This window comes from Arvicanthis niloticus, chromosome 1 (genome assembly GCF_011762505.2).
Source record: "Arvicanthis niloticus isolate mArvNil1 chromosome 1, mArvNil1.pat.X, whole genome shotgun sequence".
Lineage (NCBI taxonomy): Eukaryota > Metazoa > Chordata > Mammalia > Rodentia > Muridae > Arvicanthis > Arvicanthis niloticus.
Window position 1 is genome coordinate 64147713 of NC_047658.1, and position 17177 is coordinate 64164889.

Genomic DNA, 17177 nt, shown 5'->3' on the forward strand with positions numbered 1-17177 from the left:
AAAAAAATCAAATAAATCAATAAACATGAAATAAATTTTACTGAAAATATAGTACTATTTTATAGACATACTTTTTTCTTTTTTTCCTCCTTTTTTCATCCATCCTTCCTTCCTTCCTTTTTTCCTTCCTTCCTTTTTTCCTTCCTTCCTTCCTTCCTTCCTTTCTTTTTTATTTTACTGTGCATTAAAGCCAGAGTCTGGCATATTCCAGGCAAGTGCTCTGCCATGAAGTTTTTCTTTTTTTCCTTCTTTTTACTGGAAATTTTATTGATGAACTACACATCCTGGAATCAAGCACCTTCTTCCTTGGCAATGAGATCTTTCTTGAGTGGTCTCATAAATGCTTTCTTCTCCATGGTCTGGAAACGACCATGGCCAAACTTGGAGGTGGTGTCAATAAATTTTAGGTCAATTTTCTCTAGAGCCCAACGTTTGGTCTGGACCAGCAAGGACTTACGAAGAGTAAGCACTTGCTTCTTGGTGCCCACCACACAGCCTTTGAGCGTGATGCAGTCATTGGTCACTTCACCATAATGGACAAAGCCACCCAGTGGGTTGATGCTCTTATCAGACAGGTCATAGTCAGTAGATGCATTGTTCTTGATCAGTTTACCACCCTTGATGAGGTAGCCTTGACCAATCTTGTAAGTCTTGATAATCTCTGTTAGGTGATGATACCCTTTCTGCATAGCTCAAACCACAGAGAAGGCTACACGGGCAGGGTACCAGGCTCCATTACAGGCAACTTTGGGCAGACCTCAATGGGTCTTTTGGGGCAGTTTCTTTGTATGCCGACAACTGGTCACCCCTTTGTACCCTTTGCCTTTTTTTTGTCATTGTCATGCCAATGACGTCAATCATCTCATGCTACCCACACCCTAATTCACAGGAACCTGTTGTTGCAACTTCTCTCAGGCCCAGTCTAGCTTCTCAGCCACAGTGCCCCAATTCACCTGATCTCCACCAAGTGTGCCTTCTGGCACAGAGGAAGCAGATGTGTCTGAGTGTGGGCAATTATGCAGATGACCTGACAGTACCTCTTCATGCTGTTGAAGTCCTTCTCTAGCTGTTTCTTGCCTGTGTTATCCTGCCATTGCTTACAGTACTCGGTGAAAGCCTTCTTAGATTTGTACCCGTTCGGTTTTGTTTGTTTCGTTTGGTTTTTTCTTATTTATTTTTTATTGGATATTTTACTTACAGTTCAAATGTTATCCCCTTTCCTGTTCCCCCCATCCCCAGCCCCTTATTCCTTCCCACTTCCCCTGCTTCTATGAGGGTGTTCCTCCACTCACCCACTCCTGCCCCCCCACCTTGATATTTTTCTACACTAGGGCCCTGAGCCTTTATAAGACCAAGGACCTCTCCTCCCATCGTTGCCCAACAAATGCTGCTGGAGTCGTGAGTCCCTACCTCCTTTACACTCATCACTGATATACTCAGCCAATACAGTCTTGAGGGTTCGGAGGCCTCGAGGGGTTTCTACATATGCCACAATGCTCACAACCATCATGGGTGGGGTTTCCACAATGGTTACAGTCTCCATGATTTCTTTCTTGTTTACCTTAGTTCCTGTCCTGTCAACTTCCTGGATGATGTGGGTCATGCCACCCTAAAAACGCTGTGAGGTGAACAGGCTTGAAAGGGTCATCCTTAGGGAAGCTCTTCGATTTCCCACGATGCTGGCTGCTGTGTTTCCGAGGCAAGAAGCCCAAGGACCCGAGAATTTCCTGTGAGGCATCTTGCTGCTGATAGAGAGCTGGCATAAAGTTTTACACCGAAATCAGAACACATTTTTCTTTTTCTAACGTGTGTATCAGATATGTTAAAAATAATGGGAGACAAGTAACTAGTATCTTGGTCTGATCTCTTCTCAGCTTGCCAGTCTCTTTACCTCCATTAAAACGCGATGTGCAGGGTATTGAGATAAGGTAAATAGATAAGTCACCCTCAAGGGCTGATAATGAACAAAGTTCAAAGGAACCACAGGGAAGTAAACCAGTCTCAACGGAGTGAGAGTAAACAGTGTCTCTGTGACCCTGATGTAGGGCACATTCTTGAGTTGTGAGAAGCAACAAAAACAAAAGGGACAATTGTATCAACTCTACGTATTTTTTGTATTATTTTTGAAACTCAATGAAATGTCATGGAAGCTTTAAAAAAAAAAAAAAACTGTGAAAAAGACAGTAACTAGGAACTCAAAAGGGGAACGTCAGCAATCCCCATAAGCCATTGTAGAAGTTTTCATCCACACAACATTCTACTTTTCCTTCTTTAGAAGATGTCCCTCCTCCCCCATGGCTCTTTACTAGCTCTCAAACATCTGTTTGTATTCTAATCTCACATGTGTAGAACATGAACTTTATCATGAGAGAAGTTGGCCTTTCTAGGTCTTCATTACCTCACACAGAAGGATTCTTTTGAATTTCATCTGTTTCACTGCAAGTATCTTTTTTAAAAATGTATGTAAGTAGACTTCTTTATATTTAATGAGTTGAATCAGTTTTGTTTTTAGCAATGGATCCTTGAATGGTTAGCACTTTAGAAGCTTAAAATAGTTCCTGTCTTAACCACGTTTTTTTACTGTTGTTCTTTACTTATTATGGACTGCTCTTCTGGAAATACAAGCCAAAATAAACTCTTTCTTCTATTAAAAAAAAAGCATTTAAGTTTGTAAATTGAAGCCCATTTTTATTATTCATTTATCAGCTGAGGCATATGTAGGCCATTTCCTTTTTCTGTCTATTATCAGAGAATTGTAGCTTACAGTTTTCAAAACATAACTTTACTAAGCGTTCTCAAGTGCTTTGATAGCCCCCGCTTCTAACCCACTTCATAGGTAGGGGAGAAAAGGTGGTAAACAGGACAAGGGGATGTGGCCCTGTTTAAAAGTAGTTCTTTGGGTTGATTCCAATCTCCATTGTCGGGATACCTGCAGTCCAGGTCAGTAGTGTCAGGATATCACCAGTGCAGTTCTAAAGTGTCACCAAACCCAAATCAGCAGCAGAAGCCTGATCAAGCAGAAAGAACCTGACCTCTTGTAGGAGGTCTTAAAGACTCTCACTTAGCAGGAGTCAGCAAGAATGACAACAACCAGAGGAATGTCATGAGCAGTTTCCTTCCAGGCCTCTCTCAATGAACTGAAAACCAGTCAAGCAAAATACCAATGAAGTGGTACATGGCTAGCTATGCAAGCTCCATAGTACTGTCTGTTGTGTCCTACCTATACTCTCTCCAAACACCACATGTCCTTTCACAGGTCTTGCTTCAGAAAAAGATCACATGAATATTTACCACATGACACAACCAGAAATTTCTAGAGAATCAATGAACATGGGTGGGCAATATCTCTGTAGTAAGATAAAGAGTTCTTTGGCCTCTCAACACTAATTTTTATACTGACTGAGACTTTTTTTCACACCAACAGGCAGTAAATAAATGCTGCTTTTCACTGCATTCTTTCTAGTATCTGCTGCTGCCAGTTTGTTGGCAATTCGGAATGGGGTAACATGAACATAATATCACAAATACGTACAAATGGCAATTGTAACAAGGAAAACTAAATGGGAGTGAGGAAGGGAGGGTGGGTTAGAATGGTAATTTGAAGAGGGATAATTAACACTAAAGGACTTTTGAAGAACCATGTGCAAGCTTAGTTTTGTAGATGTTAGGTAACTTTTGTAGAAACTCAGGAAGAATCTCCTAAAATTTTTACATACATAAAAGGAGTTTAAATGGAGTTAATGTGTAATAGGTAGAACAATACCCCTGGTAGACACTATATTCTACCAAATGAAATCCCCAGTACCAGGAATGGGTTGCATATTTTGGAGTTGTTAGCCAATAGTACCTTAAAGACAGACACTAAACATTTAAGGCTATTTCTAACAAAATTATATATAATGAACAACTTGATGATGAGATTCTATTGCTCAAGATATCACATACATCTAGAAATCAGATGGTGTTCAATTTCATCCCAAATGGCCAAAATTAATCATTCTATAAGGTGCTATATAGCCTACTGGAAGATAAAATTAATCATAGCTCTTACAAGTGCGTACATGCATAAAAAGATATGTCCACTATTATTATTAGTGAATAAAACTTATGGGAGTAACCAACATTTAAATGTGTTTTAATTGGATTTAAGGTAAACTTTACAAGATAATACTCATAACTGACACTGTCAACAAGGCCAAATTCTCGAGGCTAGATACGTCAGGAGAAAACCTATTTTTACTCTGATAAAGGAAGATTGCAATAAAATGACTCCTAGTGACATATTATCATACCCATACATCAGTGTATTGATTAAATATCATCATAGACACTTCTTACAATAAATAGTAATTAATACAGAAACTCATAACTGGGCAACATGTAGAAAGTAAGACTTTCTCATCCCTAAATGAGATTACTTTATTACAAGCCTCCCCTTAAATATTAGAGACCTATGTGGAAGAGTACTTAGAAGGATTCTAAGAGTCAGAAGTGGTAGATGACTTCAAATAAACAGCGTTTTCCAGACACAACAGGTCAGATGCACAAATGAACTCACAGGAACTGTGACAACATGCACAGGTAATGCACAAACCTAAACAAAACAGCATGGACAAGAGGAAATGAACATAATAACAAATGCCTAGCCAATGCTAATGAAAAAATGATAGTTGCTAGGAGAGAGAAAGCCAATTTGCTTCAGTGGATGGATGCATGGTATAAAACACATACTACGATGCAGGCTGTGGTCCACTTATTTTTTAAGAGTGAAGAGAGCAAGAACAGGAAATTGGGTAATAGTGAACTGAGGCTCTAGGAGGGGTTGGGGATCAAAATATATTGTAAAAAGCTTTAAAGAAACAAATAAAAATATTACTTAACATTACTTTTCATCAACAAAGGAATGAAAATTAAAAGAAAAGAAAATTAATAGTTTTGTATCCACTATCCTGAAAATGGATAAGCAATTATAAACACCAAATCAGGGAAGACAGACAGAAATAATAATTTTAACACACAGCTGCTGAGTGTGCACATTACTATCATGTTTTACACAATGAGGTTTTGTCATATCAAAAAGCATAGAATATGATACCATTACCACAATTTATTAAAAATATCAGTGTATAGAAATTATAAACCCACTGCAGGTAAGAGGCTTAGTGTGAGGATGCTTAGTTAATGCTCACTGGCCTCTTGAGATTTACTACCAACTAACTCCTTTTGTTTTCATGTAATTCTCTAGGTACTATTATTTTCCAGTTTTTAAAATTAAAATTATTTTTACTGATCTACAAAGGCCTGTTATTGTACATAGTAGTGCAAAGTTTTGATTCATGCATACACTAAGAAATGCTCCAGTCAGGTTAGATACTCCTATAACCTCAAATATTTACTATATCTTTATGGTGACAACATTCAAATTTCTTTCCTCAAGGTTTTTGAAATAGACAGTACATTTTCATGATCTACAGTTAACCTTCTGTACATAATTACTCCATACACTTGACTGTAAGTTTTCCCTGTGTCCTCCCGACCCCATTCTTCCTGGCTTATATCTCAAGTTCAGTGAGATCAGCTGTTCTGGCTTCTACTTACATGGCTGCATTTCTGCATCTGTCTTTGTATGCATGCCTTGCACCCTTGATAATAACAACCTGCAGTCCAATTCACATTGCAGGGCTGAGAGGTTTCACCTTTTGTACTCCATCATGTATACACGCTGTGTTTTCTTTTTCTATTTGTTATTTGATGGGTTTTGCATCATCAGTTAATGGTGCTGTTTGCTTTTTATTTCTTATCAGTTATTGATAATGTCATAACAAATGTAAATGCATAGAGAAGTCTTTAGCATTCTGCTTTTATTTCCTCTGGAAAGAAATCCAGTTCTGGGATTACTGACTCATGCAGATTCACTTCTCAGTGAGGAGGCTCCTTCTCAACCTATCCTTAATGACAGCCATAATTTACCTTCTCACTAACTATAAGAGCTCTCTGTTCTCCAGCTTTTCCAGCACTTACCATTATTCTTTTTAATAACATTCATTCAAGTTTGAATGTGGTGTTACCCATTATGGTTTTGCTATGCACTTACATGACTATTAGTAATCTTAAGAATTTTTACCTTTATCTTTTTACCTACATGTTTCTCTTAATTTTTTGAATGTCTATTTGAAGAAACTGTAGGTTTTAAATTGGACTGTTCTGGCTTCAGTTTGGTATGGAAGTCTACTCTTTCTTGTACATCCTGGATATCAAGATTTTGTCATAAGTATGGCTTGTAAATATTTTCTTCTTTCTACAAATTGTTTTCTTTGCTGTAGAATCATTGTTATTTTATGGACCTGATTCATTAGTTTTGTTTGATTTTCCATAAGCTTTTGTGGTATTACCTAAGCAAAGCTTTATCATTTCAGTGTCCTAAGATATTTATTCTGTTTGATTTTTAGTTTGTAAGATATAAATTATAGCTTTTTAGTTTGTAAGATATAAATTAAATTATAGCTTAATTTCTAATGCATACTTAATTAGTCTATGTGAAGTTTACTATAACTCAACTTGAAATTTAAATTCATGTCTGTGATTTCATTTTTTCTATGTCTTATAAATAAAAATGAAATTGAGGATTTAGTTTTATCCTTCTGCATGTGGTATTTAATTTTCCCATCATTCTTTACAAAAATAAGGGACTGTCATTCCTATTAATGCATATTATTAGCGGCTTTGTTGAAATTTTATTTATCTATTGATAAATGTATTTACTTATAGATGTTCTATTCAGATTAATGTCTTATTTTATCATACTGCTTGAATTAATGTAGATTTGTAGTATACTTTGAAGTCAAGTAGAATAAAGTCATTATCCATATTATTTTTGTTCAAATGTTGCATTTTTTTAATTTGGGATTTTTGTGCTCCAGTGCAAATTATACTGTAACTTTGTGTAGTTTCGTAAAGAACATAATCAATATTTTAACAGGTACTTCATTGTGTGTGTATGAAGACCTTAATATTGATTTTTCAACCCATGAACATGATATTACTTGCCTTTGCAATCTCTTTAAATTCATTCTTGTTAATATTTTATAAATCACATTTCATTTGTGCAGAGATTTAGAAGAGTAAGATCCAGAAAGTTATCTTGCCATTGAACACACACTGACTATAAGAGCAATGCAAGTAATTAGATGCTCCTATATACAAAACAGTGGGTTAATATATTTCACTCCTAGGACATATATAAGACAGTGTTCATATTGTTATTACAATATTGGAAAAGGGTTCATAATAGGGAAATGTCTATAACATATCATTTAAAGAGAAATATTAGCTTTTTAATACAATAAATTTTATTATTCCATAAAATTAATTGAATAAGGAATTAGAATATTTCTCAGAACAAAAACCAAAATCAAAAATCAACAGCTGTCATTTCTAGGTAATATAACAATGTGTGTGACATTGCTTTTTTTCCTATGGCTTATATATTTTTCTAAATAAAATTCACTGATGGCATTAAGTTTTAAAGTACAACAGTATTTGGTAATGAGATATCTATGTTGATTGTCAAAATATATAAACAAGGCTTTTATTCATTGTTAGTATATGTGTGGTTTACTGTAATAGACTAGAAGTGAAAGGAATATTGGAGAAAATATTATTATAACTTATATTTAAATGATATTTTACATCATTTTAATAAATAGATACAATTCTGCTTAACTTGTAGTATGTAGATTTATGTATGCATTAAATAGATTAACTGATGAAAAAAATTTACACTAATAGCTTTAAAGTTTTTCAAAGTTACACTATGCTGCCTCTTGAATACTATTTATTTATCTGTGAGATTACAGTCCATTCTAATCACCACATTTCCAGGTATGTCTCATAGGCTAATTGTAAATAAACTGTTCCAATCCCGAAGAAGCTGTCTCTGATTAGCTCCTACTAAATTAAAAAAAAAAAACAGGTAAATTTTATTCAAAGCAATAAGCTAAGACAAAGTTAGTTTTGTGTTCAGAGAGTTTATTAAGGGGAAATGATAAGTTTGTAGAGGATTGCTTAATAATATCCTGCTTTAAAATAAATGTGAACATCAGGAAGGCATCGTGAGTGGTCCATAATGTTCTAGAATATAATAAGTTATTTCAGAATATAGAATGATCTCTATTAAATTGCTGTTACATAATTTTGTGATTCAGTAGGAGCTAAACATATTGAGTCAAGATAGTTTCAATACAGTAGAAACTACAATAAATTTGAAACAGAAACTTAAAACAAATCCTATTTCTATACAGAGGGAAAAGCACAAATAAATTAAGTATAGTTAAGATACTTTCTATAGAAATAAAACTACCAATTTCACAAAGTTGTTTAAAAACACAATGAGAGATAAGAAGGCATTTGGGAAATTAAAAATAAATAGTAAATGTGATCAGATCACATAGGTTAAAAATGCATCAAGAATATAGGTTATTTCTAACCAAGATGCCTATTATCAGTAGAATTCCATTTTAGTTTTATGGGAGTGGCAGTTGGAAAATGTTGGTTATTTACATACAGTTGATAGTAATGCTCTAGGTGAGTGTAGTAATAACATATATTATCTGTTCTTAGTTCTGTGAACATATATATCAAACTAGCTATTTCCTAATCTTATGTAAGTATGTTTTCATTAATGGGGTACTAATATGCAAGTAGTGCTAAATAAGTTGGAATACGTGATAACAGTTTCATTAAATGAGTGAAGAAAGCATAAAGTTGTTTGCAGCCAACAACATGCTCAGCAGACTGTATAGCTTTAGCTGAAAGAGATTTTGCTGCCAACATTTAAGAATGGCTTTGGAATGAGTGATTGGAGCCATTTGCTTAATTGTACAGTGTGGCATTTCCACGTAGAATTTAATTCTGTAAATTATTAGAAGCTATCAGAATCAAAATGCAGAATATAAAAACAGTAAGACTGTACACCAAAGGCCCTATTGGAGGAGACAGAAAATACAGAAGATTGTTGGGAGATAAGCAATTAATAATACTGTGACATATTTGTAGATCCACACACTTGCCCAGTCATATGCATGTTTTCAGCCATATCTAGATTTATAACTTGGATGAAAATTTTACCTCATCTTTGAAGTGTGAATTTCTCTTTTCTTTGGAAACTCAGTTGTGTTAAGTGAAACTTTCATTTTGTAGCCTAGGCTAGCCTGGAACTCTATGGTCCAGACAGACCTTGAAATTAATACAATCGTTCTATTTCCTTCTGCCAGACCAATTTTTGGTTTATTTGTTTATTAATTATATATATATAAGGTATGGATATCTTGCATGTGTGTATAACTGTGCAACATGTACATACTTCAACTTAATAGAATTTAGAAATGGGTGTTAGATCCCTAGAAATTGAAATTAAAGACATTGATGAGCTGCCACGTGGGTACTAGGAATCAAACCTGGGTCTCCTCAAAGAGTATCCAGTGCTGTCAACCACTAGATCATGTCTGTAGCTAATTTAAACTCCATATCTATAGCTTATCCCTTTGTAGATCATGTTTGAATCTAATGTCAAAAAAATAATAAAAAGAAATTATAATATTTCTTATATTTCTTCACAGAAGAGAAAGAGAGAGAGCCTTACTAAGAGATTATATGCAGAATGTTTCAAAGAGACAATTCTCTCTTTGTCTCTGTCTCAGTCTCTGTCTCTCTGTCTCTGTCTCTCTCTGTCTCTCTTTGTCTCTCTCTCTCTCTCTCTCTCTCTCTCTCTCTCTCTCTCTCTCTCTCTCTCTCTCTCTCCTGTGTGTGTGTGTGTGTGTGTGTGTGTGAATGTTTTACTGTATTTAAATATCTTATTGCAGGAATTTTATTTATCTACCACATGACTCTGCTGTAGGCTTATTTCTTATTCTCTTATTTATTTTTCTTCCAGTCACTCTGCCTCATTGGGAAAAACATTCATTTCCTGATATAAAAAGTCTATATTGAAGATGGCTACAGTTCACGTGACTTGTCATTTCAGTGGACGAAGGGCCTAGAGAGCATTTTCCAGAAGTTACTAAATGTCAGGTCCACTGAAGTAGGATGCATAGATTTTTTTAAAGAGCTTAATTAAGTCAACTAATTGGAAAGTGGAGATTTCCAGACTTGTCTGCTTGTAAAGGTGAGAAGATAGAGTCAATATGATGTGTGCTGTGCATGTGGGGCTGCAAAAAAACTACTCAGCATCCTTGTAAAATGAACAATACAGCTGTATTTGGACCACCACAACAAAGGTTAATGACTAAGAACAGCTCTTCAAGGAAGATCCAGATGTTGGAGTCACAATGTATTGGGCAAGAATCCTGATGCGACTAATTATTAATCTTGAGAATATAAAATACCTATGTTCTTTCTCTGAACTTAATTTTAACCCAATACAACTTCAGTTTCCAGGGATCATGGTAGAAATGGATATATAGAAATGTAGAAAATCCCTTACTTTATATACTCAAAATGAAAGGTGTTTCTTTTATGAGGAAAAGCTGAAGTCTCAACAGATGGAAAAAAAATTCAAAAAGCCCTTTTGTACTGTGAACGGTTATGGTTTTGCAAAATTGACACAAGGTAAGTAGGTTTTTCTGGGAAAAGCAGCCTCTACTGAGAACTTGCAGAGAAGTCTTCTGGGCATTTTGTTGATTAATGATTGTTGATAAAGAACTCAAGTCTATAGAACGTGGTACTGTCCATGAGCAGGTGGTTTTAGAGTGTATACAAAAACAAAATGAGCAAGCCAGGAAGATCAAGCCTGTAAACAGAATCTCTGTAAGGCTAATGTTTCAGTCAGTTACTCCAGGTTCCTGATTTAAGTCACTGCCCTGACTTTTTTCTGAATGAATGTAACAGCTTCATTTGCATTTCCTGGATTTTCCAAAACTGCAGCCACAAGTTGTCAAAGACTAGAGACTGTCTTTTAGGTAATCAAGTTACAACAAGTCTGGGTCCCTGAAACCTAAATCCCTGCACCTAGTGGCTGGTTTTGTAGAGTTTGCACTGTCAAGATCCCCATCTTTTTTTCTATTTGTTTTGTTTTGTTTTTTCCAGACAGTGTTTCTCTGTGTAATCCTGGCTGTCCTGGAATTTGCTGTGTAGACTAGGCTGGCCTTGAACTCACAGAGATCCTCCTGCCCTTATGTCTCGAGTGCTGAAATTAAAGGTGTGAGCCACCACTACCCACTGATCCTCAACTCTTAATGCTTGGCTTACATTGTCTCAAGAACTATTCTAGTCATCTAGAATTACTGGGTATCCATTTGGAACTTTCTGCTTTTATAATAGCTTTTTACCATCTCTCTCCCTCGCTCTCTCGCTCTCTCTCACCTTCTTCATATTTGTGTGGGCCTTTGTAGTCCTCAAATCCTCAGTGTGTTGGGGGCCGACTTTTAGCAGAAAGCGGCTATCAGCTTTGCAGCCATCTTGAGCCATATACCCTGACATGTGACTTGGATTACAATAGCCTACAACAGCTGAGCACACTCCGATAATCTTGGTTTAGATACCTTGAGATTAAAGGTGCGTGAGATTAAAGGTGTGTGAGATTACTTAAGAGTATGACTTAGAAGTGTAGAGATCAGATTTAGAGACAAGACCTAAGGGCATGATTAAAGGTGTAACTTAGAGGCGTGGCTTAGAAGTAAGACTTAGAAAAGGCAGAGGCAGACAGTAGAGATTCAGACTATAGAGGGAGAATCAGACAGGAGACACTTAGAGGAAGAGAGACTGAAGAATAAACGGGATTGAATCACACCCTGTCTGGTTTCCATTCTTTGAGTCTGCCCTCACCCTCGCTCTTGCTGAACCCTGAACCGCAGACCGGAGCAGCAGCTTGGGCCGGGATACAGTGGCCGCCCAAACGTGGGTTGGCTGGGCCTCAACATTTTGCCTGGGCTGCAGCATTTATTTTGGCCGCCCCAACGTGGGGCTAGTGTGGACCCCAACATTATTTTGGCGTCCTAACAGGGACTCGAGCTTGGGCCTCAACATCAGTGTGTGCTCCTTGCCACCCTCTCAGTTCTTCAAACTTTTCCAGGATTCTGTGGTTTGGGCATCTTGACTTCTTCTCAGTTATCTAGGGACTTGAGAGACATTCATTCTAGAATCATTTTCTTTTATGTGCAGGTGCCTATGATTTTTTTAAGACTGCATTTGAAGGTGGTTGTTAGTTAATAGTGTTACATGCCTATCACTCTATCATTGTGATAAGAACCAGTTATACAATGAGCAATCATCTTAAACAAGTTTTTTTCTTTTTTAAAATTAGGGTCAAACATTTCAATTCAAGGCAAAAGGGAGCACACAGAAATGAAGTCTTTCAGATAGGCCAGGAATGATTAAGAAATACTAGCCTGTAGAAGGAACCATGGGGTTATATATCGCCTAGTCACAACCTACTTTGCATACTACTGCTGGTTCTACCCTTCCAAAGTTTCACACATGCACTAATCGTGAGAATCATATAAATTCTTGTCACAAGAATTTGGAGACACTGGTGATATCCCCATCCTGGCCTAAATATAGTTAACTGCAGAATCAGGCCAACTATCATTCACTAGGTTTTGTTATAGTTCATTTGAAGTCTCTTTAAGCTAGAACAAGGAAGTAGGCTTCAGACGTGAAAATGACGTTGGGCTAGGACAGGGAAGTAGGCTCAGAAACTTTGGTCATCCTGATAAGCCCTTAGAAACAGTGATCACTAGAGTGTTCACAAAATTGGGTTTAATGCCTTGCTTTTTCTTTGACTATTTGTGTTTATTGTTTTGCTTGTTCCTTGACTATTTGCATCTATTGTATTGCTAGACTCTCAACCTAAAACTGACCTTAATATAAGCATGCAATTAAAGTGGTATAAAAGCATAAAGAAAGAGGCAGGTTGAGATAGGGGGTTTTAGGGAGGGGAAAGGGGATGATATCTGTATTGTATATAAATAAAATATACAATAAAAAATTAAAAAGAAACAAAAAGACAAAAAGGAGTGGTATAAATTGTTTTTGTCACGACTAAAGCAAGACTTCCCAAAACAGAAGTAATACTTGCAGCTGGAGCCATGGTGGAATATCACCATGATGTCAACCTGGGTTTTGACAAAGGAGGAATTTCTTGGTTGAGAATTCCTTGCTCAAGGTACCTGGGCTTAATGAGGGAAGGGTCTTTTAGCTGTCGAATATCTGACTGATTCTCTCCCAATAGCTTTGCTCACTTAAAGATCTAACATGAGCTTAACATCTTCACAAGAATTAAGTAGTACTTAATTCTTAGCAAAATCCCCTTAGGGAGATTGAAGTCCTTAAGTTCTTTTTCTAATTGAAAATGGCTTATGTTCCGGAAGAGACACAATGCAGAAGTTCAACCCTAAGAGGGAGAAACAGAGTTCCAGTTGGGCCTATAGTTGAACTTGACTCCAAATCAGTAATACTGAGACTCAGGAAAGATTCAATTGCCTTTGAGAAATAAAAATGTGTAGCTTTCTTGTTATTATCTACAGAAAAAGGGTCATGCTTTCAACATGTTTGATTCTTTTTCATATTTCATGTAACACATCAAGATCATCTTGACTTTATACGAAATTTTGGCCTCCATATTCAAAATGCATAAATGCAAGTGTTCAAGAAAAAGGAATGGCTTAGGAACACTTAGGGCTGGGATCAAATGTAATATAACACCACTATGGAAATAATAGTCATTTACCTGAAGCCCTTTCATTCTTCTTCTATTTTAACTAGGCATTGCATATAAGGGCAGGTGGTTTAAGCACATTATTTTCTTTGAATGAAAGAAACACATAAACTTGCTCTTGCTGTATATATTGTTTCTATCCATAGCCCTTCCTGTTTTTAGTCTGACAAGCTCTCTTAGGTTGAATTAAGTATGTTATCTAATGGAATAAGAGCTACAGAAATGTGTAGACTGTGAACGATTCATGAATCATGCCAATAAAATGGTTCCTATTCTCTGTATGGTGAGAATATGAACATTCTGTGACAAAAGCCATGCATGTTATATACAGAATATTTGATGTCATGTTACTAACTATGGCTTCAGAGACAGAACTCCATACCACCTATTCAGTTCATGGTTCCTTACCATGTAGGTCAGAGATTAGTTTTTCTTTATTTCCTCCTCTATATAGAGATCTGATTTTGACATACAGAATCATTTTGATACCTAGAAGATATTGATTGATAATAAAAATATTAAGTGATGTGTGTGTGTGTGTGTGTGTGTGTGTGTTATACAGACCAGAAGTCAAGTGTTTTTGTTGATTCTCTGCCAAGTTAATTTTTGAGACTGGATCTCTCACTAAATCTGGAGCTCACCAATGATTAGATTGGCTGTGTAGTGAATGGGTCTTACTCCAAGTGTATGGTGGCACAATGGCTTTTAATGTGGGTAACTGACAACTGTTCAGTTCTGACATCACCTACTCATCTTTCCAGCTCATATATACATATACATATATTTGTGTGTATGAATGTAATTTATATATGCATAAATATATTACAAATTGCAGATTTTGCATAAAATCTTTTAACAACTTTAAGTATTCATTGCCAGTTGAATAAGCCAGTGAAGTAGAGGTTTAGCCCATTCATGTTTTTCATACTGTGTACAAGTAGTCTGCTTAGCTCAATTGTGCTTGCCTGGTACCCAGTATACATTTATTTTACTAAATCCTAAAGAAGCGTTCCTTGTAGTCTATCTCTATTGGGATTCGATGTTGTGAATTTTTCTTGGCTGCTATACTTTTAAAGTATTTTGTCAAATTCTGTAATCCACTTTGCCTCAGTTGCCTCCTCTATAAAGCAGAATTGTAAAGACTGTTTCCTAAAAATTTATGAACACTGTTACTTCTGGAAAATTAATTAGAACTATTCCTGGTTCTTATTCTAATTACTCCTATAATCATAACCAGCATTATTGTTCATTATCTGGGCATTGCTTTCACCTTTCCCAACCATGAAAAACCAAATATGGTTCATCCTCTTTGGCTCAACATTTTATCTAAACACACATCTCTGTAGCTCCTGCAAATTAGCTCACAGTTTGTTACTCTATGAAATCAGAGTCTTGTTGATGTTAAAAGATGTGTTTTATTTATCTAGGTATTTCAAAAACCTGAAAAAGAAAGTGTTATATATTATATGATATATGCTTAACAGGTTTTTATTCAACATTTGTTATTAGGCATTATAGTTATCAGGTTATCCATGTACTTGCAAAACCAAATGTCAAAGGGTGAACTTCATTGCTGTTGAAGATTATGCATGTTAATAGCTATGATTCTGTTAACCCTATCTTCACTATTATTTTATCTTCCTATTATCATGATTACATTTCAGAGAAAAATTTAATCTGAGCTATGTTTTTCAAACTTTCAAAATGTTTTGGTGGATTCTATACTGTTTCAAGTCAAGAAATTAATCTTAATATTAATAATCTATGTCACTATGTCTACATACAAAAATTACTTCAAGAAGTTGTTGAAGGGATGACTAATGACATTAACTCCAAATGAGGCAGTGGTTATCAACTTGTGGTTGGAATCCTTTGTGGAGATTGAACAACCCTTTCACAAGGGTCACCTAAAGCCTTCATTGGAAAGCATATTTACATTACAATTTATAAAAGTAGCAAAATTATATTTACAAAGCAGCAACAAAAATAATTTTATAGTTGGGGTCACCAGAGCATGAGGAACTGTATTAAAGGATTGCAGCATTAGAAAAGTTGAGAAGTACTGAGATAGAAAATAGTATTCACTTATACAATAATTGCATAAATGGATATTCTGTGTAAAGGAGTTCTCTAGCTAAAACTCTCTGTTAAAGACAATACAGACTGATTTCCCTATTAAGGAGCCATGAAACAATTCTTAATCCTCTCTCTGTGTTTTGTAACCATCTTAGAAACCAAACAAGCTACTGCATTCCCAGACTTGCATCCTTTATGAATTGGTGCTCATAGCAACCTCCAGGGAGGAGCTTGTAATGTCATAAAGAGTTAGTGTTTAAACATTGATTACAAATACAATTCAGAATGACATTTGCCAAAAATGAATTATACACTGTTCTACCCTTATTGAATGCCAAGAGGAAATAACCTGTGTTGTAATGTAAGTGTGGAAAGTAGAACTAGAAGTACAAATAGTAATGAAGAATCAGAATCCCAATACATTTTTATATACATATTCAGGTGGCTTCCAAAGAATGTACATTTTGTGCAAAACAATACCTTGATTTTGAAGGGAAGTAGCATTTATTCAATTGTTTTACATTTGATAATGAGCAAATCTTGGGCGTTAGAATGACAAACTAATTTCTTTTCTTAATGTTTTATTTGCCATCTTTATGCTTTATTTTATTTTTCACAGCTGAACAGTATTTCATAGTATATGCATACAATATTTTCATTACCAATTTGTTGGTTGAAGGACACTTAGGCACTTTCATTTTCTAGCTTTTATGAATATAGCTACCATGAATATGGCTGAGCAAGTTTCTGTGGATCAGAATGGCAAATCCAGTGCGCATATGCTAAGAAGTGATGGACTGTGTCATGTGGGGGGCTGACAGAAGGCAGCTATCATCATTACATCTTGAGCCATATACCCTGACAAGACTTGATTACAATAGCCTACAACAGCTGAGCACACTCTGATAACATCTTGTTTTAGATACCCACGATTTTCTCTTGGGTGTGTGAGACTTAAAGGTGTGAGACTAAAGGGTGTGACTTAGAGATCAGATTTAGAGACAAGGCCTAAGGGCATGACTTAAAGGCGTGGCTTAGAAGTGAGACATATAAAAGTCGAGAGGCAGACAGAAGAGGTTATTATTAGGTAGTAGGTACTTGAGATTAGACACTCGAGACTTGGAAAGAGAACTAGGAATTAGATACTTGTACTTGAATGAGACTCGAGACTAGAACTTGGAACTGGAAACTTGGAACTTGGAGGCACTAGGGACTAGGAACTAGGGAATAGGAACTCAAGATCTGGGACTTGGACTAGGAATAGAGAGACTGAAGAATAAATGGGATTGAATCCCACTCTGTCTGGTCTCCATTCTTTGCATCCATCCTCACTCTCTCTTGCTGAACTCCAATCAGCAGACCTGAGCAGCTTGGGGCAGTGCCAGCTCTA

The 17177-nt window shown here is 36.0% G+C and overlaps 1 pseudogene; it reads right to left on the reverse strand.

The window, feature by feature from the left end:
* Positions 1 to 290: 290 nt before the first annotated feature.
* LOC117711773 (large ribosomal subunit protein uL3-like) lies at positions 291 to 1763 on the reverse strand (annotated as a pseudogene).
* Positions 1764 to 17177: the final 15414 nt, after the last annotated feature.